The following is a 26,707-nucleotide window of genomic DNA, read 5'->3' on the forward strand; positions in this document are numbered from 1 at the left end:
TCCTGTACGGGCCTTTCTGGATACAGGAAATGTTCGACTGCTGCCCTGGCCAGCACATTCTCCAGATCTCTCACCAATTGAAAACATCTGGTCAATGGTGGTCGAGCAACTGGCTCGTCACAATACACCAGTCACTACTCTTGATGAACTGCGGTATCGTGTTGAAGCTGCATGGGCAGCTGTACCTGTACACGCCATCCAAGCTCTGTTTGACTCAACGCCCAGGCGTATCAAGGCCGTTCTTACGGCCAGAGGTGGTTGTTCTGGGCACTGATTTCTCAGGATCTATGCACCTAAGTTGCGTGAAAATGTAATCACATGTCAGTTCTAGTATAATATATTTGTCCAATGAATACCCGTTTATCATCTGCATTTTTTCTTGGTGTAGCAATTTTAAAGACCAGTGGTGTATATTTGGCCTTAAGACCCGGAAGAAAATGTATGCACAAAATTTTTGACTTGATAATCATTCAAATGGTTGATAGTTTTCAGTAATATTAAGTAAGATGTAAACTGATGCGAGCGAACATTTGCTCGAGTGTTCTGGAAAGCAGAGCCAGAAATGGAAGTTCATTATAGGGGTCAACTGGCATTCTGGAGTCAGAATTCGAGTAGAACGGTCTTCAGTTAACGCACCACGGAGATGATAGTGCAGTAAAGTGTTGAGTTATAGGGACCAAGCGACTGCACGAATACTCTAAAACTCACTCACAATTAGATACGTTCTGAGCCAAGGGGGTCCTAGCGAAAGCTAGAGTGAACTTCAACAGTTCCGGAACGTCATAGGATCCGCATTACACAACTTTAACTTTATTTACTTGCTATTTTTGATCGCTGTGGTAGATTATGTACATTTATGAATTGTTGATTATTTTGTGACAAGTTCAGAAGTAGGGGACTGTTTTCTTTTCGTTGGCCAATGATGATTCAGTGACAACTGGGAAATTCGCTTTCATTCACATTATGCACAGACGTTGGCTTAACTGAAACTGAATTATTTTTATTATTCTAGCTAAACAGTATTTTCTACGGTTTTCTTCAAAATAATTAACTGAATAACTTATCATTTTGTTCAGTATATACCTTTTGGTGTCATCTACATCAGCTACAAGTTGTTATGATCCAAACATTCAAATAACATGTCAGTGCTCAGACGATTTGCCTGTACGATCACATACTGTAACTATTTCATCAGGTAAATTAGCTAATACGCATGAAAGCAGGCGTTTTCGACAGGACCCTTTGACTATATCGAAACAGAGTATCAAATAGAGCCATTCATCGCCCAACCCTGTCAATGGCTAAATCTCGTCTCAGGGATTTATTTACTAAAATCATTAGAAGTAGTAAGCCGCACTGCTAATTTCAGACACTCTTCATTTTGTTCAACTATTATGATATGTCATTTACTATTTCGATAGAACTATAGTGTCACCGGCAACTATAAAACTTTTATATCTTCTCCTAACCTTTAATTCATTTTCCAAATTCCTCCTTGGTCTCCATCACATTTTGTTTTACGCGTCGATCGAATAGGCTACATCATTGTCTCAGTTTCTTCTCTAGTACTGCCTGAGTTTTACGTTTTATACGAGACAGCACAGTTTTCTAACTCCCGATAGTTTCATGTGGCCACTGAGGGTGGCTGAAAAATAAATTATACAGCTTTGAATTCGACAGCGGATAAAACTAACACAAATGCACATGAATACAGCTGAAGGAAAGGATGGGAATTTGCTTTTCGTGCCTATACGTCCCAGTACCTTCCCAATAACATAAAAAAGTAACAATCAGTGAGGACCCTAAATCAGTAAAATAGCAATAGCCGAAAGCGAATGTTCTATACGCACACTCAAGCCAGATCATCCCCAGTTCCAATGCCAGAGGGTCAAAAGTACACCGGAGAGCAATCACAGCGTAAACAAGTATGAAGTGACTAACTAAAATACTGGCGTAAGGAGAAGGGAACGAAACCTGCCCCGTTAAAGGGAGCACCGGTTGGCAGTCCCTTTAAAAGCCAACGATTATCACAGGTGGTGCCCAACAGTGGTGACGCCAGCAGCACTTGTGGCCACGTATGGAGTCTCACACTGTTGGTGATGTGACAGTGGCTTTGAGTTCTTCCACGTCACTGTCTTATTTGGTCATCAAAGGTTTAGAGACTGACATTCAGTATCTACTTCAGGTAGCTCCACGTACCCTAATTCAACAGGGCAATACACACGTGATGCGAGAAACGTGAAAATATTTCTCAGATGACTATGGTTGTGACTACTACCATCGGCTCATAATTGTAAGATATGTTTAGTGGGGAACTTATTCGTTACGGCCTTTTATTATCTATGGGCTGGTGCAGAAGCCACGTGCACGGAAATTCCACATAACACAGCCAGTTCTTCACCGATTACATACGTGTACCACAACGTATGGGGATTCTGATTACCGGGCTTCAGGACACTTACACCAATATAAATTTATGAAGTCGAAGTTTGTTTACGTTTGTGAGACCTGAGTTTCTGCAGGCGTGTACAATGTTCAGGTAACTTACGGGAATGCAGCCGGGTGAGGTCCTCGCAACCACCTAAATTTCGACAGGAACACACCCTGTCATTTTCAAGGCCAAACTGCAGCAAGCGAGAGCTGTGCAAGGAAATTTAAAACCTCGGTTTTCAAAACAATTTCGGAAAAATAAAACAGACACACACACACACACACACACACACACACACACACACACACTGTAAACACTGTTTCCACTCACAACTAAACATGACTGATATCAGAAGTTATCGATAGTGAATGCCAATAAACAACGAATGAGGTAGCGTTATTTTTATACAGTAGAAAACACCGCTCTGGCCGTAAAAGCCTTTTCATTAAAACCATGACCGTTTCCATCCCAATTTAGGCGCATCCTCAGGTGATATAAACAGGTTTAGAAAGAAAGTATTTTAGAATTTTTTTTCCTTTAACACGGGCTTAGTAAATATTTTTGTACATGTACATTAGTTATTTACATAAATTGTGTTTAAAGCATTATATTACGCTATCAGGAAGCCTCTCCCCGTCCTTCATTAATTCATAAATTAAAAATCGCTGGAAGCGTTTATCAAATTGATGAAAAGGGGTGACCCTAAAACAAAATAAAACAAGTATTTGATACGAAGAGAATATAATAAGTGCTGGAAAGCATGAGGAAATGTATACAAACACAAATAACAACACAATATTTTATCAGCCGGACGCGATGCGAGCACGGCCACACGCTGGACTAGCTACATCCCTATGCAAGCAGCCAGGAGGAAAAGTGCACTGGCCGTAGTAACCGAAAACCTTTCGAGACGGGACTAGCGGAGAAAAGCTAGTGCACCGAACGGCGAAGCGTGAAAGAGAGAGAGAGAGAGTGAGAGAGAGAGAGAGAGAGAGAGAGAGAGAGAGAGAGAGAGAGAGAGGTGCTGTACATAAAGAGCAATTACAGCTTAAGTCAGCAACTGATATAAAACATGGACAGTGCATGGAGAGAAAACTAATACGGTAAATCCCGGATGCTGCAGATTACGAATGTTTATAAAGTATGTTAATCCACGCAATTTAAAGACCAATGTAGAATTTATAAGCAGCTATTTTTTTTTTATTTGCAGTGAAATACTTTGTCGAAAAATAAGAACAACGGACTATCTGCTTACGTGGCCACAATTTCCTAAACCATTCGTATCCCTCAGTTCTGTCTGAGTGTTTGAGATAAGCTCAAAAGATTTATGTAAGGCTCGGGAAAACACCCTCTATTCTAAAATGTTAAGGCTATACCCCCATTATTCTCCAGACGTAAGATCTGCATACTCTCTTGTATATCTGTGATCTGACGTCCTGTGTCACGTAAGTACGCACTTAGTGCTGATCGTAAATTCGTCCAATTGGTATGCTTTTTAAACCGAGTTGAAGAACTTCCGCCGATTGGGCTTATATATTTGGAGTCACATTTCTGAGAAGAGATACAGCAGATTCCCGATAATTTAGATCTATCGCGAAGCACACTTTCCGTGTGTCTAAATTTTTGGCCTTTGATATTAGGAATATACGAGAGTGAGTCAAATAAAAACCTTAAATTTGCAATAACAAATCGAAATTTCGCGCCGTTATCCTGTAAGTTGGTGAGCGTACTACAAACAGGGTGCAGAACGGCTTGTAAGTGGCAGCATAGTGCAGATACACACATACCGTCGCAGTATCAGTATAAAGATGGCCGCCCCACTTGGGGCTTGCACCAGGGAAGAACAGCGTTCTGTTATTCGGTTTTTGCGTAGTGAAGGTGTGAAACCAATTGAAATTCATCGACCAATGAAGGTTCAGTACAGTGATACATGTATGTCACACCAGCATGCTACGAATGGAGTAGGAAGTTCGCAAATGGTGTGACTTCAGTGGAAGATTCTCCTCGTCCAGATCAGGCACAACGAGTTGTGACTCCACAGAACATTGCAGCAGTTGAAGCCATAGTGAAGGAAAACCACCTAGTGACACTGAATGACATTGCAGCATGTTTACAGATTAACAATGGGTCAGCACACCACACTGTGCATGATGTGCTACAGTTTCACATAGTGTCTGCAAGATGGGTGCCACGGCAGCTGAGTCCTGAAATGAAAAAACGACTTGTTGATGCTTGTGAAGAACTTCGACGCTTTGAACGAGGTGACGGCGTTCTTGCAAAAATCGTTACTGGGAACGAAACCTGGGTTCACTTCCACAAACCGGAAACGAAGAGAGCGAGCAAAGAATGAAGTCATTTTCATCACCAAAACCAAAGATGTTTCGAACAGAACCATCAGCAGGGAAGGTTATGCTGACTCTCTTTTGGGACGAAAAAGGCGTCATTTTGGAGCATTACATGCCTAGAGGGACCACTGTCACCACTGTCTCACAGATCTCCTAAAAAATCATCTGCGTCCTGAAATCAAATCAAAGCGACGTGGATTGCTGTCAGCAGGTGTCCTTTTCAAAATGGCAATGCCAGGCCCCACACTGCCCGTACAACAGTTGCAACAATCACAGACCTGCATTTTGAGTGTCTTCCTCATCCACCATACTCACCAGGCCTTGCCCCACGTGATTTCCATATGTTTGGACCTATCAAAGACGCAATGGGAGTAAAGAAGTTTCGTTCTGATGAAGAGGTACGCCACGCGGTACATGAGTGGATACGCGGACTAATAAAAGAATTTTTTTATAGAGGAATTTATGCACTTTGTAGGCGCTGGAGGAATTGCATTGAGCATGGGGGAGATTATGTTAAAAAGTGATACAGCTTTGTACCACTTCTCCACAATAAATAATATTTAAAAAAGTATTTAACGTATTCATTTCAATCACCCTTGTACTAAACCGGGGCTATGTTCTCTGAAACCAGACATTTTGTCAGAAATATCTCCAAAGAAAAGTCTCTATGGCACTTTTTCTAGCTGTATTTTCTATTGCGATAAGAGAGCTGACGGTCTTTGGTTGGGATGGAAGTTTTGGCGCATTGCGATTCGTATTTAACCTTCGTACTACACCAATGTTAGTGTTACGCACAAAAACGTCGTGTAGCATTAACTCTGTCCCTTCGTTTTTTTGATGAGACAGAGAGAGCAGGATTCCACGCAAAATTTAACCAAAAACCTCTGTCTCTGTTTATAAACGTACCTGCTAATTTCATTTAAACTGCTTCCTTACTCACACTAACCCAACACATACACCACTTATTGCCCGAACCGCCCGTTTCTCAGCCAAAAATATCCTTTTAAGAATGGGAAGAGTTACCGGAAAATATAATACCATACGACATAAGCGACTGAAAATAAGCAAAGTAGACTAATTTTCGTGTCGAACGGTCACTCACTTCAGATACCGATGCAAGAATCTCCGTGTTCTTATACTCCATAGGATGACATTTGGCAAGACGATATTCTCCAGTAGCACATTTGCTCGGCTGTTGTAAGCGTGTGTGACGCTTATGCTCAGTATATCTGTCCTCCACAGTCATGATAGTCTGATCAATATATAACGTGTCATAACTGCAAGGAATACGATAGGCACCAGCCTTACGAAAAATAAGGATGCCTTTACGGCACCTAAGAGGACCCTAGTCTTACATTCTAGTCGAAAATCATAACATATCTCCCATTTTATTTCCGAAAAACATGACCAATCCTGCTGGAAATGTTCCTTTCATAAAGCGAGATGATCCCAGACTTCGCTGTCACCTAGGTAATATCATCATTCACCCGGTGCGCGATGGGTCGATACCGCAATACATTTCAGATCTGACTTCTTCTATAACCTTTCTGACGAAATATATGGCTATCTCAGCTGACAATCGCTCGGGATACGAGATGACATGGGCCCTGTGAACCAAGGTACTAAGTACCCGTTCACGTTGAGCCGGATGGTGACAATTATCAGCCCGTAAATATACGTTAGTGTGAGTAGGCTTCCTCCTGAGTAACACATAAATGAAGGGATGACATTCTTTTTAAACTCCATAGTGAAATGAATATGACAGTGGATTTAATTCTGGTGTTCTAAAAATGTCGTTAAAATCCTTACTTCCATATTGTTGTTGTTGTGGTCTTCAGTCCTGATACTGGTTTGATGCAGCTCTCGATGCTACTCTATACTGTGCAAGCTTCTTCATCTCCCAGTACCTACTGCAACCTACATCCTTCTGAATCTGCTTAGTGTATTCATCTCTTGGTCTCCCTCTACTATTGTTACCCTCCACGCTGCCCTCCAATACTAGATTGGTGATCCCTTGATGCCTCAAAACATGTCCTACCAACCGATCCCACCTTCTAGTCAAGTTGTGTCACAAACTCCTTCCCAATTCTATTCAGTACCTCCTCATTAGTTATGTCAGCATTCTCCTGTAGCATCACATTATGAAAGCTTCTATTCTTTTCTAGTCCAAACTATTTATCGTCCATGTTTCACATCCATACAAATACTTTCAGAAACGATTTCCTGACACATAAATCTATACTCGATGTTAACAAATTTCTCTTCTTCAGAAACGCTTTCCCTGTCATTGCCAGTCTACGTTTTATATCCTCTTTACTTCGACCATCATCAGTTATTTTGCTCCACAAATAGCAAAACTTCTTTACTACTTTAAGTACCGCCATAAGGTCAAACAATAAACGTATAGCCTATGTTCGACAAGCGCCGGCATGACGAGCTCGAACGAAAGAGTACAGAGGACTGTGAAGCGTCAGCCAATAGTACGCTGACGAACCCCACTCTAGGACGACACAAAGACAGGAGCGGCATCTACGCGAAGAGACTATATGCGCCGTGTCGCCTAGCCGCGACCGGAGAGGAATACGAGCTGTCATACAAACGCTACAGCAGTGCCTTACGAACTGTATTGTTTTGCTTGCATTGAAATTGTATATATCGAAGGTAATTGATTATTTCAGAATGAGATTTTCACTCTGCAGTGGAGTTTGCGCTGATATGAAACTTCCAGGCAGATTAAAACTGTGTGTCGGACCGAGACTCGAACTCGGGACCTTTGCCTTTTGCGGGCAAGTGCTCTACCAACTGAGCTACCGAAGCACGACTCACGTCCCGTCCTCACAGCTTTACTTTAGCCAGTACCTCGGCTCCTACTTTCCAAACTTTACAGAAGCTCTACTGCGAACCATATCAGCGCACACTCCGCTGCAGAGTGAAAATCTCATTCTGGAAACATCCCCTAGGCTGTGGCTAAGCCATGTGTCCGCAATATCCTTTCTTTCAGGAGTGCTAGTCCTGTATGGTTCGCAGGAGAGCTTCTGTAAAGTTTGGAAAGTAGCAGACGAGGTACTGGCGGAAGTAAAGCTGTGAGGACGGTGCGTGAGTCGTGCTTGGGTAGCTCAGTTGGTAGAGCACTTGCCCTCAAAAGGCAAAGCTCCCGACTCTCGGTACGGCACACAGTTTTAATCTGCCACGAAGTTTCAATTGATTATTTGCATGTTGCCATTTCCTTGCAACACACTTTTGTGAATACGCAAAGTTAACTATTGTCAATGTAACTTACTGTAATAAACTCCATTAATACGATTTGCTTGAATTGTTGTCCAGTTATCCAAGAAAACAGCTTCCTAGGCACCCTTTATTAGACCAGTGGGCAGACACAAAAGCCTACATAACTGAAAAAAAAAGAAAACAAGACACGTTCCACAAAGTCTGCTCGTTGTGCTGGTTCTTGAATAAAGAGTAAATGGAAGCCAACACATGTGGAAATAGATTCGTTAATTCAGCACCAAACAGAACCTCAATTAACCATAACGAATCAGACAGAGGAGTGCAGACACGACAGCAGAACTTACCATAAACTTCGAGTCATTCAAACGTATTCCCTCTAATAGATGCGAGAAATATGCCGAATTCCTAATGTGATGCTGACACCGACCTAGTAATGAGCTCATCGGCGTAGTAAGATGTTTTGATACACGATACGTCGAAGCACCAATAGGCCTATTATTCTCATTCCGCCCTAGCGGAACTCTTTACTTCTGGATCTTCGGAACGACGAACAGCGTGGGGGAACGCCACAATCAGACTTAAAACCATTGATCGTCTCCTAGGGCAAGCAAATTTTCTTCAGAAGACTGTTATTCCTTCTCTTACTACCCCTTGCGCGTTCAGCACCTATCTTACGAAACGCTGAACAGGATAGTAAACACTGCACCTTTTGAACGTAATCCTTCTTGTTCAAAACAATCACTGTTGCATTGCCTTCGTTCACGGCTAGAATAAAAATATCCGGATCAACTCGAACTGAACATAAAACAGCCATCTCTGCTACTACTATATTTTGTTTTGGGTAGACGTGTCCCAGTGAACACAGAATTGCATATTCCACACAAAATATACGTCCTACTTTATACAATAAATTCTTTTATACATGTTAATGTGTCTACGAAACTAAATTTTGTAGGAAATTCAATATCAATACTTGCAGTTGAATTTTCCTTTTTCGTGTTGTATACCGAGATGAAAGTTTTTTACATCAAGTTAGGTTTCTTTCTTTATTACTAAATAAAAGAAAACAGTCTTTCACCAGGTATCAAGGTGAACAAAGAAATTCACTATAATAAAGGTGATTTTAGTCGCACTGACGGTACTGTTACTGCTCTCTGGTGGCCACCCTGTACACACCTATTGCAGTTAATGTTGTGTCTAGACAAGACAGCCTAGACACATTGAGAGGAAGCCGAAAAACTCACGCAGGCTGGCGTGAGGTCTGAAACAGGATACGTAATGAATGCTATAAAGAAAAGTACGTAGCTTCTGAAATACTTAACTTTAATCCATAATTGTAGAACATCGCTCTTGATGATACATGCTTCATAATATTAATTAGCAATTGAATACGGCGCCTTGCTAGGTCGTAGCAAAGGTAGCTGAAGGCTATGCTATCTATCGTCTCGGCAAATGAGAGCGTCTTCGTCAGTGAACCATTGCTATGAACGTTGGCTGTACAACTGGGACGAGTGCTAGTACGTCTCTCCAGACCTGCCCTGTGGTGGCGTTCGGTCTGCGATCACTGACAGTGGCGACACGCGGGTCCGACGTATACTACCGGACCGCGGCCGATTTAAAAGCTACTACCTAGCAAGTGTGGTGTCTGGCGGTGACACCTCAGTTAACATTATGGAGGTCATTCGTTCACCACCAGCAGCACTACCACTCCTCTTTGCGGACACATATGTCATCGTACAAGCTTTAATAAAGTAAAGTTTTAACTATAACTTATTAAACATATCATTTTCTGACCATTCACTAGTATCATCTGGGGCATGTAAAATAACTTGATCACACTACATTTGTAGAGCTGTATATCAGCCTTCCTTTAGTGAAAAACACGATACCTGTCAGTGTGTACCTGCTCCAACGAGACATAAACACGACAGACAATACGTGCGTCAGGGTCACGTTTCGTAGTGCCGGCCCCCGCATCACATTTTTCTACCTGTGTTACCTCCGGTAGCCGCACACCCACATGGATTCCAGAGCATTCTTCTCTTGCTGTCCTTATTCGTCCAGCCGCAAGACAGAAAGCATTTCTCTGCCATCCTCCCTCCCCGCTGTCGTTTCCCGAACGCCACATCTCCTGTATTAGACACGTTTCATTTCCGTGAGTGCCCCCGTGTCTCTCTGCAGCCAGCTTGTCTCACGTGGCGTCAGACATTCCTGCTGCCTTACATCTCGTGTTTTCTGTTGCTGTCTCTTCTGACGAGACGCTACGCAATAAGGGAAAAATATCTGAGGTACCCCGAATTCCTATGTTAACGTCGAGGACTATTCTCATTGTTTCGAGAAACACTTACTTGCTATACAATTGGATTTTATTGACATACAAAAACGCTTGGTAAACGAGAAATATTTCGGTTGGACTCATCGAACGTTTATTTACCTGACCGTACTGCTTTACAAATAGTCCACACAGGTGTGGGTGAGTGTTGCCATGTTCATAATGTAAATCTGTTTCATATACTCTGTACAAAAATGAAAAATCAAATTCTGTTAAACTGACACTAAGGAGGAGAGTCACACAGCAGTCACAGTCTCGTTAGCTTTAATTATTCTTGCCAATCTAGGTTTCGGCTATAAATAACCATCTTCAGTGCATTGTCGTTGTATTTCAACAAACTCGCGGAAATTCATGTCATCATATGATCTTACAGCTGTACAGAAAGTCCTCATTCCTATTACACCTGTAAGAACGCATGGTGACATGAAGTGCGCGAGTCTGTTGAAATATAACGACAGTGGACCGAAGACGGCTATTTATAGCCGAAACCTAGATTTGCAAGAATAATAAAAACTAACGGGACTGTGACTGACTGCTGTGTGACTCTCCTTCCTTATAGTCTACGGTCGCTGTGCATGACGGTTCCTGACGGAATTAGAGTTGGTCAACTGACACTGTGGTCGTCATGATACCGTGGAATAATGTTAACCTATGATGACGTCGCTATCAACTCAAATTAATTATCTGTTTAAGAATTAATAAGGACTTCTACTGATTTCAAAGAATGATGTATTGACACTAATCTCACCTCTTTGTGAAGATCTACGTACTCTTTCTAAGAGACACATTTTAATCAGCTAAAATTCAAAATGTTCAAATGTGTGTGGATTCCTATAGGACCAAACTGCTAAGGTCATCGGTCCCTAGACTTACACGCTACTTAAGCTAGCTTAAACTAACTTATTATAAGAACGACACACACACCAATTCCCGAGGGAGGACTCGAACGTACGGCGCGGGGGGTGGGGTCACGGAATCCGTGACAGAGCGCCTCAAACCGCACGGCCACTCCGCACGGCGCTAAAATTCGTTATGTCAGTTAAACAACAACACTGCGTTTCGTTGGCTACATGGAAAGTAATATAATTATGGAGGGGTCCTTTCACACTCCATTACATACTTCATTTCATTGGGACTCCCATAACAGAGCTATCATTTGGCCATCGAAAATCTCGTGATATAATACAATTAGATTTTTGATAATGGTATCGGGCTGTAAAGGTACATCGATGTTGATACACTGATAGACTTATTATATCTCATCATATACGCTGTTGTCCTCATAAATTGACGTGGAGCTGCGCTATACTCTGGAACGCAACATGTTTTGACAATACAGCATTGCAGTAAGGTTGGCAGCACAGCAAGTATTTGGAAAATTAACTGTGAACTGTTCAAAATTGCGAGTACATCGTTGCAACTACTTATGAACTCCTAAAAATGTGAGCTGTTGGAAACGTGCTACGAATTGTGGTATATTTATTGTAATCTGTTTGAAATTAATTGCAGACAGTTGAAATGTGATATAAAGTGTTCTGATGTTGAGTAGTGAAGGCATATTGCGAACTATATTGAATCTCTTAACTAAAAAAGCGGTAACCAGTAACATGTAAAATGCGGTTACTAATTAAAATCTTGACGTAACTATGTTAAACATTTTCAAACGTGAATCGCAAGTAGCATAGAAATAAACGATCAATTCTGCCACTTCTCGGTATCACTGATCCTCATGGAAGCGATTGGTTGTGTGGGGACCCGCCCACCCGTTTAATATAGGGTACCTAGGAAGCTGTTTTCTCGGATAGCTCGGATAGCTAGACACCATTCAAGCAAATCTTATTGATGGAGTTTATTACCATAAGATAAATGCCATGTGGCTAGTGTCTCCCGTCTGGTAGACCTTTCGCCGGGTGCAAGTCTTTCGAGTTGACGCCACTTCGGCGACTTGCGTGTCGATGGAGATGAAATGATGATGATAAGGACAACACAACACCCAGTCCCTGAGCGGAGAAAATCTCCGACCCAGCCGGGAATCGAAACTGGGCCGTCAGGCAAAGAAGTGTCGCAAGCAATTCACGACATGCAAATGATCAATGTACTTTGATGTATACAATTTCCATGCAAGCAATTAATATAGATGACAAGTCATGGCTAAATCGTTTGGATCACGGCTCGTCTTACAGTCAGGCTCTTCTAGTGCCGCGGCTAGCTGGAGCGGTACTTATATTCTCTTTGTCTAGGGGCCGCTCCTGTCGTGGTGCGATCCTAATCAGCGTACTATTGGATGACGTCATATCACCGCCTTCTTTACTTAGGTTTCAGGCCGACGTGCTGGCGATTGATATTACGCCAGAACAGGTTGCATTATGAGTAGTTTCCAAGATAGAACTGTTGCGATATGAGAGCAGTTGTGGTGTACCGACATATTTATTAGGTTTTCGTTTGATATATGTATGACCATGTGCAGACTTCGTCACCTACGTCAGTTACAACCCACTTCAAAAATGATTCATATTCTTTTAAATTGTCATAGAATGGTTCTTGAACGAAACTGTAAAACATCAGTTGAGTCGTGTGCAAAGAATTACATCACTTGGGCCAATTGGTTTTTGTAACTTTTTCCCAATTTAAATTTCGTTTGTTTTTCCTCAGAAAATTATATCGACACACGTTATCTTGATCTAATCGATATCAGAATCACACATTAAATAAACTTTTTAGATTCAAAGTGTTGGCCAACGCTGTCTGAATCAATAATCTTGTCAGATATATTATTAATCCGTTCACATAACTCTTCATAAATAAATCTTCACGACACGTGTTTCAACTTTAGTAGCATACACTATTTTTATTAGCTTCCTACACATACAGATGTGAACTTGAGCGTTGACAGGCAGTGACTAACATTTCAATAAGACTAAGCTCATTATGACGTCATTGTTGTACAAAAAAGAGTATAAAAATTCATTTTTAATTTTTAGAAACACGACGCAACAACTCGGTTCCAGGATCTTCTGTTGCTCCTTGGCTGTCGACCCGCGACGTATAGCGGCCAGCAATTTCCTCTCTGGTCGCGGCAACGAAGATGCTGTCCCCGTTCGTTGCGCCGATCTCTCCGTACATGAAACACATAAAAAAAATACAAAACTTTTAGATAATTCACATTTATTACAAATAATAAGAAAACACATAAACAAAAACTAAATTAAACTCATAGTCACCTGCAAACTGGGCTGACTTGGTGGATGGGTGACGTTTAATTTCGTCCCACTACATACCCCACCCACAAGCTCAGTTTGTCAGGTTTTAACCGAAATTAAAACTGTTCAATATACAATATTTAACTGTTAATACATTTTCCTCACATTTTACGTAACCTAGAGTCCTTGCTATTAGATAGATTTAATCCTTTTAATACGATATCGTTGTGACTATTTGTCATTTACTCTTAATTGTGCTATTATGGTAATTCGTAGCCGAATATAGGGAGATTGCTCCTCTTCAGTTAATAGTTGCTAATAAATACTAATTTAGTACGTTCTTTAACGTTGTACATTAGGACAGAGCGTTCAAACGGTGATAGATTAGTTTCAGTTTCATTTATTTACTAGTTATTCTTTCCAAGAATGTACATTACTAATAAGTTTCTCACAATAACTAATAGTACTATTTACTTTACGTCATTCTCTTCCCTAATGCCTTATTTATGCCTGAGGTCAAGAAGAAATCAAGCAAACTTTCTTTAGAATCTCGGCACGGCTTTCTTTACCTTCGGACACCTTGTTGGGTAATGGCCATTTATTTAGGAGAAACAAGCGAGAGAGCCCCGTTTGGTGTGTTCTATATTAACACTATTGCAAACCTCTATTAAAGGCACTCTGCTATGTTCTCGTGAGCCATATAGCTCTGGACGCCCATGGTCCCTAAAACTATTAACCATCCCCTTTGGCTCCTACTATCCGAGTAAATTTAAAATAAGCAAAATTCCTTTAGACCTAAGAGCAAAATTTCCTCCATATAAATCCCCCTTTTGGTTATCTTTCTCTTTTTGAAGTACCAATAGATTATTGTAGAACACATGTTTAAGCTTTCTGTCATTTATTTAAAATAACACGTAACTATCACGAAAAACTTCACATGAATAAACTATGAACGCTCTTCCGTGTGTAACATATACTAAATATTAACTTATTTAGGAATGAAGGGTTTCATTTGATCAACACTATATAATCCTTTAATTACACCTGATGAAGGTTCCATAAGAAGTAATGCTTTGGGATGTACAATCTTATGTACAACATATGGACCTTCAAAGATAAAGAAGAATTTTCTACATTCCTTATCGATCTTAGAACTTTTAGGATGAGATCGTACTAGCACAAGATCTCCTACCTGAAATGAGGGTTCTACAGCCTGTTGATTATAACTTTTAATTCTCCGTTCGGCATTTTTTACAATCTGTTCGCAAACTTTTTCGTCTGGAATATCTTGTTGTATCTCATTTACTGGTGGCCAAGGTAAAGCAGCTAGTAAAGGCTCACCTATAATTCGTTTGCCTAAAATTTCTATAGGTGATAATCCCGTCGTTAGGTGAGGCAATTCATTTAATATCTTTTCGAATTCAGGCATTAGTTTGGCCCACCGAGTATGTTTATGTGCACAATAAGTTCTACATAATCGTCCTAATTCTTTCATGACTCTTTCTACTAAATTACTTTGAGGGTGATATTTCGAAATTAAGATATGTTTGATTCCATATTGTCTTATCATATCTTGAAATCTTTGACTAATAAAGGCACTACCGTTGTCAGACATAAGTCGTTTAGGAATGCCCCAGTTAACAAAGTAATTTCGGGTGAGGCCGCGTATAACGCTTGCTGTATTCGCTCGTTTCAAAGTATATAGTTTCACATGTTTGGACCAACATTCCATTACAACAAACACATATGTTAATCCTCCTGAACTCCGAGGCAGAGGGCCGAAAAAATCTAATGATAGTAGATCCCACAAACCTCGAGGAATTACAGCATATAATTTATAACGCTTGGATTTGTTATTAACTTTAACCTTTTGACAGGTTTCACAAGCCCTAATAATACTTCTCACAATACGTGACATATTTTTGAAATAATAATACTTCATTAGATGTTTAATACATTTATGAATTCCAAAATGCCCGTAACCTTCATGAATATAAGTAATTAACTCGTCCACAACAGTTTTCGGAATGCAGATTTTCCATCTCTGGTGTTCCCTCTGTGCTTTCCAATACAACAAGTCGTTAAAATATAACCACACACCCCGGGTGTTAACTGTTTCGTCCCCATTATTAAGGTTTTATATAATTCGTAGAATAACATTTTTCTTTCCTTTATGTAATACGGTAACCTACTACTTAGGACTCGTATTAGATGACTTTCAATTAATTTAGCACGGTTTAAATTCCATTCAAAATAATTCCTATAACCTCTCCACCGTTTAGAATATGGAGGAGGGGCTAACAACTCTAAAGTTAAGTGTTGTTGTTTTCGTCTTGACCAATAATTTTGTTTAAACTGCTTAACAAAATCATCCCAATCCCTGAATTCATTTCTATGCAGTACTGCCCATTCCGCAGCTTCTGCTTCTAAATGTCCTATTACAAATTGAATGCGTTTTTCATTACTCCATTTAGGAGATAATGATGTTTCAAAAGCTTTTATAAAGATTATAGGGTGCAGTTCGCCTCCTGGTTTGAATACAGGAAATCGACTTGCTACATTTGAATTTGTTGTTATGTCATCCAGACATTCTGCGAGAGAAATAGTCGGATTTTGTTTAGCTGGCAGAGACGGAGTTGCATCGGATTGGCTTGCCGTGATTGCCTTATTCATATTGTTGTCGTCCGTGCTAGCAAATTCGATGCGACTGTTGTCTCTGATTATGTTATTACCTCTGCTACCTGAAATGTTCTCGTTATTATCTAATTCCGATAACCGTTTAGTAATTTCCTGTATCCGCAGTTCTGTATTGGATACGCGATTAGCTAATATCGATTCTTCACTGTGTTCACGATGTGAACGCTCTGTACCTTCGTCAATATTATTATCTTTGGCAGTCTCAAGATTACTGCATATCTCAGTAATTAAAAATTTCATGTTTTCGATTTCGGTATGGTCCTTTTCTACTTGATGAGTTAATGTTTCTAATTCTACATTATCTATTGAAGAAATCTCTACAGGTTTGGTAGAGACCTCTTTAATAGATTTCAATAATTCTCTGCGAACAGTTTCTGTTTGCCTAGAAGGTTCATCTCGTAACATGTTATTTTTCTGTATTTCACTTACAACTAAGATATTGACACTATCTAGTCTCTCGGATAAGTCAGTAATATCGTGTCGCATGCGATCTTTTTCCTCGCGCGATTCCTGGATATGTTCTTCTAACCTTTTACAATTATCAGCAATCTTATTACTAAGTCCTACTAATTTTTCCTGCATTTCAACTTTAGAAGACTCTATTTTATCACTTAATTCTCGACTGGTTTCATTAAGATATTCCTGCAACCTGTCTGTTGATTTTGTTAGCTCCCCTTTAAGTCTAGCAGTAGATTCCTCGTTAGACTGTTTTAATCTAGCCATAGATTCTTCGTTAGACTGTTTTAATTCCTCTTTTAATCTAGCAGTAGATTCCTCGTTAGATTGTCTTAATTCCTGTTTTAGTTCCTGTTTCAATCTAGCAGTAGATTCTTCGTTAGATTGTTTCAATTTAGCGATCGCCCTAAAAAGGGCTCTCATGCTCCTATCGGACATAGATTGCTCTTCGTCTGACATTTCACTTCCCGACATTATTGTAAAATATTAACTATTTACACACGCAGACTTGTAATCAACAATCCTGTAAAAGCACACTTCCTATGTACAACACTCCACTTCCAACTTGAAACAAACTCACCGGACACTAATATTGTAATTTGTAGTTCTCGATGATCAATGTGCTGCTATGGGCTGCAGATGTAACAGTCGTCGATGCAGCCGCTGAGATGCTGCGACCCCGCTTCCGCAACCGGCAGGACGCTGAGTCGAACACCGAAAACGTCGCTGGCTGCAACCACGCCCGGCACCGCCGTAGACAGGCGAAGCCCTCAGCAACACCTCTAATACCAGCCGGAGGAACGCCCCGCAGCTGACGTACTGGGCCTATTAGTTTAGGGAGAAAAAAGGTTGTCGGGGTTTGCAGCGTTCAGCTGCTGCCCAACAGATGCGCCTTCTCGTGGAACAACTGCGTGACCGTACTGCTTGGCTGCGCTCCGTCAGATGCCCACACCCACGAAGTCGCCGCTGGCTGGTGAAGGCTCCACGAAAACTCGCGTTGACTTCCGAAGGACTCTTGATGTTTTGTTTCGTACCTGTGTGCCTTAGTTGCACACAAGTCCTGTTTCTAAGGTCGCCACGGTGCGGTGTACCGACATATTTATTAGGTTTTCGTTTGATATATGTATGACCATGTGCAGACTTCGTCACCTACGTCAGTTACAACCCACTTCAAAAATGATTCATATTCTTTTAAATTGTCATAGAATGGTTCTTGAACGAAACTGTAAAACATCAGTTGAGTCGTGTGCAAAGAATTACATCACTTGGGCCAATTGGTTTTTGTAACTTTTTCCCAATTTAAATTTCGTTTGTTTTTCCTCAGAAAATTATATCGACACACGTTATCTTGATCTAATCGATATCAGAATCACACATTAAATAAACTTTTTAGATTCAAAGTGTTGGCCAACGCTGTCTGAATCAATAATCTTGTCAGATATATTATTAATCCGTTCACATAACTCTTCATAAATAAATCTTCACGACACGTGTTTCAACTTTAGTAGCATACACTATTTTTATTAGCTTCCTACACATACAGATGTGAACTTGAGCGTTGACAGGCAGTGACTAACATTTCAATAAGACTAAGCTCATTATGACGTCATTGTTGTACAAAAAAGAGTATAAAAATTCATTTTTAATTTTTAGAAACACGACGCAACAACTCGGTTCCAGGATCTTCTGTTGCTCCTTGGCTGTCGACCCGCGACGTATAGCGGCCAGCAATTTCCTCTCTGGTCGCGGCAACGAAGATGCTGTCCCCGTTCGTTGCGCCGATCTCTCCGTACATGAAACACATAAAAAAAATACAAAACTTTTAGATAATTCACATTTATTACAAATAATAAGAAAACACATAAACAAAAACTAAATTAAACTCATAGTCACCTGCAAACTGGGCTGACTTGGTGGATGGGTGACGTTTAATTTCGTCCCACTACACAGTGGGACCGTTGAAAATAATAACAGGTTACTTGTCGTTTTTGCTATTCTTTGTAATTTATTGGCTTTAAGAACGTGCCCACACAAGCATCTCAACACTGGAAATGTTATACTACACATTGTGCTGACAACTCAGAATAAAAGGAAAGATTCTCACATAAAGCATATTTTACATCCATAGTACACTGAAAAAGTGAACACGACGAAAATGTAACACAGGATATACAGCTTGTTCTTATAGCGATTGCTGAGAGAAAATTCAATTGTAATTTCCACCATATTTTAGTTACTAGAGACAACTTCTGTGCCACTATTTGCAGCATGCGCCCTGTTTCTTCTTTGATGTACGATCAAGCGAGCTGGTCAGATGGTGTAACGGGTGATTAAAAATTTAAGCAAAATGAGTTGACTAGCTTCCAGTATCTCAGTTGTTACAGACATTATAATCTCTGTCATGATCGCGTTATATTTTTGTCTGAATAACATTGGATACATCTGACTTCTTCCTCAGATATCACTTGTTTCTTGGCGCCTTAACTATCTGCACGAATAGCAGAGGGTGATGCTCCTGTCCAAAAGAGATTAATTACATTTGGTCGAAAAATGAATTAAAATTGATCAACGTTACTAATATTCCCTGATTTTTAATCTATTTTACAGAAGTGTGATCGGGGAGCGAAATCCACGATGCTGTTGTTAATCCGGTGATGCTATTGATCGTCAGGCATTGCTGCAACTTTAAGTATGTACTGCATGATCAGCAAAGGAATCTGCGTTTTTTTCGGAATTTCGTTTTCTATCTGAAGGAACATTGCTTTCTACGCAAATACTAGGGTTGAAAAACGTAACGTTTCTTTCCTTGTTTTTCTTTTTTGTATTTCAATTTGCCGTCAGGACGGGCTGGCAGCAACATATATGCTGCTCTTCAGCCGAAAGACATAAAACAAACAATAGAAGACATTTAAAAATAGCATATTAAAAGAAAGGGGGGGGGGGACTTTATGGAAGACATTAGACAAAAAAAGGGCAACTGTAAAATGGAGATAAAAACCGTAAAAAAGTAGCACACACAAACAAACCACATACTGGGGCAATTAAAAGAACACAAGGCGAAGTATGACCAGAGCACAAATCGACGGGCGGCGTAGCACATAACAATCACTGACAGGAACACTATGTACAAGTCAGCACACAATTAAAATCACACCTCTCGATGCACAGGACAACAGCACCAAACACAGCACTGATGACGATGAGCAAAACAGAGGATCTCCAAGGTGAAAGGAGATGAGGGAGAAGGGAAGGAGGGGAAGAGAGGGGGGCAGATGGGCGGGGGCCGCTCTGAAGAGGGCTGGGGAGGGAAGGACGTGAGAGGGAAAGAGGCGAGGATGGGGTGCTGGGACTCAGGGGAGGAGGAAAGGAGGAAAATACGCTCTGGGAGAAGGAGAGGAGAGGAAAAGGGGGCCCTGGGACGGAGGGGAACAAGGCCAGGTTACAGTTGGATGGAAGGGTATAAGTCACGTATATATAAGGGTATATGTGAAGTTCTACATCCGGGAGGGGGAGGTGCTGGAAATTGCCCTGATGAAGGAGATGGAGGGTGTGGAAGTGGAGAGAGGGAGGGATACAGCAATAGAGGTGCTGCAATGGGCAGGGGGCAAAGAGGAATGGGGAGACCAGGGGGGGGGGGGGGGGGATCAAGCCTGCGGACAGTGTAAAGTATGTGGAGATGCTGGAGAAAAAGGAGGGGGTGAGGGAAGGGGATGAGGTCGTACAGGAGCTGTGTGGGGGAAGGAAGGTGGGTACAGAAGGGAAGGCGGAGTGCATGGTGTTCAAGGATATGGAGGGCCTTATAAAAGTGGGTGGGTGCGGAGATCCAGGCAACGCTGGCATAACACAGGATAGGGTGGATGAGGCATTTGTAGGTGTGGAGGATGGTGAAAGGATGCAATCTCCATATCTGTCCAGACAGGAGTTTCAGGAGGCGGAGGTGGGAATGGCTTTTCTGCTGGATGGTTAGGAGGTGAGGGGTCCAGGTGAGGTGACAGTGGAGGGTGAAGTGAAGGTACCACAGGGTGGGGGTGAGCTGAATGGGATGACCCTATAGAGTGAGGTAGAAATCATGGAGACAGAAGGAGCGGGTGGTGCGGCCTATGATGATTGCCTGGGTTTTGGAGGGGTTGGGACGAAGGAGCCACTGGTTACACCAAATGGTGAAGTGGTCAAGGTGAGTTTGGAGGGTGTGTTGCGAACGTTGAATGGTAGGATAGAGAGCCAGGAAGGCAGTATCATCAGCATACTGGAGAAGGTGGACAGGCGGGGGTGCCTCGGGCATGTCAGCCGTATGCAAGAGATAAAGGAGAGGGGAGAGGACAGAGCCCTGGGGGACGCCAGCAGAAGGATGAGAGATACGGGAGTTGGTGTTGTGGAGGGTGACATTGGAAGGACAGCGCGAGAGGAGTTTCTTTCCTCGGTCATGCACCACTTTATAAGTAGCGGGCCAACACTCACAGACCGTGCTGATTACAAATTCTTTTCTGTCATTAAGATATTTCCATCTTTCCTTTTCTCTAATTACATGAAACAAACAACAATTAGCCAATTATGAAATAGAGAGGGAATATAGTGGTCACCACACAGAGTCACACGGGAGACATCGGCGATTTATGCACTGATGAGCCAAGACATAATGACGACTGTCCACAGCGAAACCTGCCTGGTAGCGCTGAGGGCACATGACGCGGCAACAGAAGTATATGAGCTGAGCACAGACGAATGGGAAATCATTCTAGCGACGATAAGAGGCGCAAATGAGGAAATCCGCCGACTTAAGCGACTTTGACAAAAGCCTACCAGGTCGTTGTGGCCCTGTGCCTGAGGATGAGCATCTCGGAAACTGCAAAACTGGTCGGCTGTTGGCCTGCTACTGTCGTGAGCTTCTATGGAAAGAGGTTGAAAAATTCTGAATTCACGTGTAGTCGACAAGAGGTTGGAGTCCATACCCCATCACAGAAGATAGGTAAGGCTTGCCCGCTCTTTGAAGCAGGATAGGTGGCAATCAGTGGCAGATCTAACGACGGGATACAGTGCTCGCCCTGGCATAAGTTTTTAGGAGCAAATCGTTCAGTGCACAATGTTGAACATGCTGTTCCGCAGCAGAGAACCCCTACTTGTTCGCATGTTGACCCAACAACATCGTCAATTATGATCACAGTGGGTACGGGATCACCGAGGCTGGACTGCGGATCAGTGGAATCGTGTCGCCCGCTCGGACAAATACTGTTTAAGCCAGGTCAATGGCCGTGTGCAAATACGCCGCTCTCCAGGCGAACGGCTGTTCGAAACATGGAGCCCACCATGTGGGCAGGCCGGTGGGAGCAGTGCTATGTTATGGGGGACATTCACCTGGGCTTCCATGGGACCTTCGACAGTAATCAAAGGCGCCATGACAGCTGTGGACTACGTGAACATTATTAGGAACCACCTATAACCTCTTATGCTTGATGTCTTCCTCAACAGCAATGGCACTTTCGACAGGATAACTGCCCATGTCACAAGGATACAATCGTGCTGAGGTGGTTTGGGGAGCATGATAGTGAAGTCACGTTGATGTCTTGGCTATCAAATTCGGCTTATCTGAGACCAACGACTCCCACTGGGACGCTACTGGGCGCCGTTTCCGAGCGCACAAACCAACCGCTCGTAAATTGCAGGAAGTGTGTGAACCGTGCATAGGGATGCGGTGCCACAAACCTCTGGAAACGTATCAAGTACTTGTCGAAACCACAGCACGCTACGTCACTGCTGAACTGCGTTCCGAAAGTGGGTCAACCAGCTTTTAAGTAGGTACGCATGATGTTTTTGCTCCTTAGTGTATCTCCGTGCGTCCATCCAGCTTTAGGTTTCCCTAAATCCTTAAGGTAACTGCTGGGGTGGTTCCCTTGAAAAGGATTCTACTAATTTCCCTAAAATCCTAACACGTATTCCGCCTCTACCAATCTAGGGGTCAACAATTGGTCCTTGTTCTCATGTTCTGACTGCACGCTTCAGTCTTTAACCAACCCGGGATAGATGACGTAATAGGTAAAGGCTGAGTTATGTGCTGTGTAGAACTGGTACCAGCCGATTATGTGACCCTCCAAAGCTGCGTTTCTGGCAGTAGTCGCATGGAATCAGCATGATAGCATGCCTCGACATGGAGATGTTGAAAGGTGTACAAATAAAGAGAAATGGTTATGAAAGTTGTATACACCATGCGATATATCAGTTTCTTTCGTATATTTGCCGCTATAAACATATGCCTGAACAGCACTCGTACCTGCCGCATCGCGGTCGCGAAATGGGGCCGAGGCAGTTTCAGATAAGTTTTTACAGTCTGACGATAATTTATGTATTTGTAGTTTTAGCTTGACGATGTCCACTATGGAGAAACGATAGTTATTTTTATTCTGAAGAAGGATGGGTTATCCTGACTGAAACCTAGGTAAATCTTGGTAAACTTTGCAACTGAGGCTGTTGGTTTTTAAAATTAAAACTTGTATAACTCAGTCGAGACAGTTTCACCGAAGATAGAGTCAACTACCATCCGCTTCATCGGCGCGCAGCACTCCTAGAAACTGAGTTTTTAATTGTAGCGGTTTGCGCCGTTTCTTCTGAAAAAGTTCTGTGTGAAGGGTGATTTATTGTAGTGTTCATCGCAAGTTCGCCAGAAACTCCGTCATCGAGCTACACTCGACATCGAGGCTTTTGTGATAGAGTGTGATTTCAACGACGGCCTAAGACGCATTATAAAATTATGAACGCTTTGGATTTTGAGACCAGAGTGTTATAAATTCCGCAGAAAGGTATACGAAAAGAGTATGGAGCGAGAACAGTAGCGGATGACAGAAGTAGCCAAAGTGGCCAGCAGGATCACCATCGCCACAAAGAAGATGGAGGAGGATCTATTTTTTGGTCTGGGTGGATTAGTGTGTGGTCCTTGGATCTGATCACTGACTAAAGCTATGTTTAAGTTAACTGCAAAAAATGTGACCCACATCTTTAAAAAAGAATTTCTCGAAACCGTATTTTTCACATTGACAGGAAACATAACTCCAGAAGGGTATATAGATTATCATCAGAATTCGAAACCACTGTGCGATATCTTCAAAAGTCTGTTTTTGGTGCACGCTTTTGTCTCGATTTCGTGAACAAAGACGTATCACCGTTGTCCTAGATGTTAATATTTTCAGTTATCCTATGTATGCCGACAGAAATTATATTAAAAATAACTTTAGTTACAAGTCCGTATGCAGGGCTTCGGGAATTCCTGCTGTTGACCAATGTTATGGCTGCGAGAAGTCTTTCCATCTGGTGCAGCTGATAAATGGAGCATCCCATGTGATCACAATGTGATTTCGTAAAGACAGAAGTGTGAGGAATAAAACCATAACATCAGATTTAGCATTCCTTTTTATTGATTATTTGTTGAAAATAAAAATCATGAAAATCACATTTTTCGCGCGTTCAAAGGCAGGTACCTTGTTGATCAAAGATTCCAGTTTCGTGTGACACGTAACATACCCCGTCGGGCCGCACGGTGATCGCTGTAGAAGGCTGACGTCACTCGGGTGACCCGTCTACGCCGCATGCACACCCAGCAAGTGATGGTTGAGCTCCGTAAGGTACTGGACTTTTTGTCAAGCCCGAGGAGCCAAGTGTGGCTTATTGAATGTCACGACCGTGGCATTACGCTTTGAATTTAATTGATGTTTCATTCGGTAAAGATATATTGACCATTTTTCTTATATGGGCACCTTTCGAATAGCCAGTATGTCCACCTTTGGCACAGATAACAGCGGCGATGGGTTGTGGCACGGAAGCAGTGAGGCCTTGGTAAGTCGCTGGAGGAAGTTGGCACCACATCTGCAGACACAAGTCACCTAATTCGCGTAAATTCTGCGTAAAAGGGCGATGAGCTCTGACGCCATGTTCAGTCATACCCAAGATGTATTCAATCGGGTTCATATCTGGCGAGTTGCGGTGCCAGTATGTCAAATGCCTTGTGACATGGATCATTATCGTGCTGAAAAGTGCCACTGCTGTCGGGAAACATGATCGTCACGAAGGGGTGAACGTGGTCTGCAACCAGCGTACGAAACATCTTGGCCATCATGGTCTTTGCTCGAGCTCCACTGGACCCACGGATGTCCACGTGGATGCTCAGCAGAACACAATGGAGCCGCCACCAGCTTGTCTCCATCCCTCAATGCAAGTGTCAAGGAGCTGTTCCCCTGGAAGACGACGGATTCACGCCCTCCCACAGGCATGATGAAGAAGGCATCGAGATTCATCAGACCATGCAATGCTCTGCCACTGCGCCAACGTCCAGTGCCGGAGGTCACGTGTCCATTTCAGTCATTTATTTTTGGCACATGCACGGGTCGTCGACTGCGGAGGTCCGTAGGATTGTTCCGTGCACTGCACGTTGTATCCTACCCAGCACTAAAGCCTGAAGTTAGTTCCGCCACAGTTCGCCGCCTATCCTCTTTTAGCAATCTGTCCAGCCTACAACTTCCGATACCTGTAATGAGGGGTAGGCGCCAAACCCCACGACTTGTTGGTTTCGCCACGTGTTGAAGACATCACCACAGCACTTCAGCACTTCTCCAACACCCGACGGGTCGTACAATTTCCGAGCTGCTCGTGACGAGCCTCCATGTCATCAAAGTCTGCCCTCGGTCAAACGCAGACAGATCGCGCAGCTTCACCATTCTACACAAGGCAGCAAACTAACTGACACTACACGCACTGTGCATGTGTCTCGCTAGCAGTCATTTCTCGTCAAGTGGCGCTGCTATTGCCTGGACAGGTTTGTGTTGATAGCACGTCGGGGATTATAATGTTCTGGCTGATCAGTGTATTGTTTATTGTATAAATGAGACAGAAAGAAATCAATAAATCATCTTCTGCAGTTGTCTGAAAGATAGTTGAACCGTGATTTATTTTCAAAGAATATTCTTAAGAATTTATTTTATTTACTAGCGATTCATCAAGAACATTAACACATTTAATCACACTATGTAAGCATGGAAGTAGTTGCCACGGAGTATCTGATGAAATCATAACCAAATTCCTTTTAACAAATGGGAATTTTATTCACTTTAATAGTGCCTAAAAGCATTTTTTTTAAAGAAACAGATTTAAAATTATAATCAGAAAGCACCCTGTAAATATCAAACTTGCAATTTATTCAGAGGCGGAAAGAAACAAGTTTTTACTGTATGAGCTTTCGGGCAGAGAACCTTACCGCTCCCTTTTGACACGGCCGTAGTTACGACCTCTCACAAGAGCCTCTGAAAGACTACACTGGCGCAAATCTGCAATACACCAGATAACTTTAAACTAAGAGTTTTAACAATTTACACAAGCACATCCCTGTAGGAGGGATGGGAATGGTACAGAACACTAACAATTAAAATATTAGCCTTGCCACCGAAGGTGCAACTTGATTTTAACTTCTAAGAAAAGTCTTACAGTGAATGGGCGGCAACTTTTTATACTAAAATGATCGTTTAAATAAAAGCCCATGAAATGCAATCTTATATAAAACTCTACAAGGTTGGCCAAACAATAGTTAAGATACTCTACAGTACACAGATACCGCCTCTCAAGATAATAGGCAATAATATCCAAGTTTCCAGAGATCAAAACATATTTCAGGTATTAGGCCGTTACACTCCAGGCAATAAATTCGTTAACACACCAAATCCGATAAACATGACAGACGCAGCTACTAACATGCGGTAGATTGATAGGGAGATTACCGAACAATCCGAACTGCAGGTTGGCCTAACCCGCCCCTATTCCGAAAGGGAAAAACGGACCACCCAATTTATAAACAACCACCTTCCCGCGGATGTGCAAACGGAGAAGAATGGTGGGACGACCCCAAAGCAAAACGGCTGGTGACCTCACCAAGAAAACAAGTAGAATTTAACAAGAGTAAATCAAACAACTTATCACCAATCACTTAACTTCTAATAAACTGCGATTTCTCGAGAAGACCTGGCGCAGCACCCCCAAATCGCTC

Source organism: Schistocerca serialis, chromosome 1 (genome assembly GCF_023864345.2).
Source record: "Schistocerca serialis cubense isolate TAMUIC-IGC-003099 chromosome 1, iqSchSeri2.2, whole genome shotgun sequence".
Classification (NCBI taxonomy): domain Eukaryota; kingdom Metazoa; phylum Arthropoda; class Insecta; order Orthoptera; family Acrididae; genus Schistocerca; species Schistocerca serialis.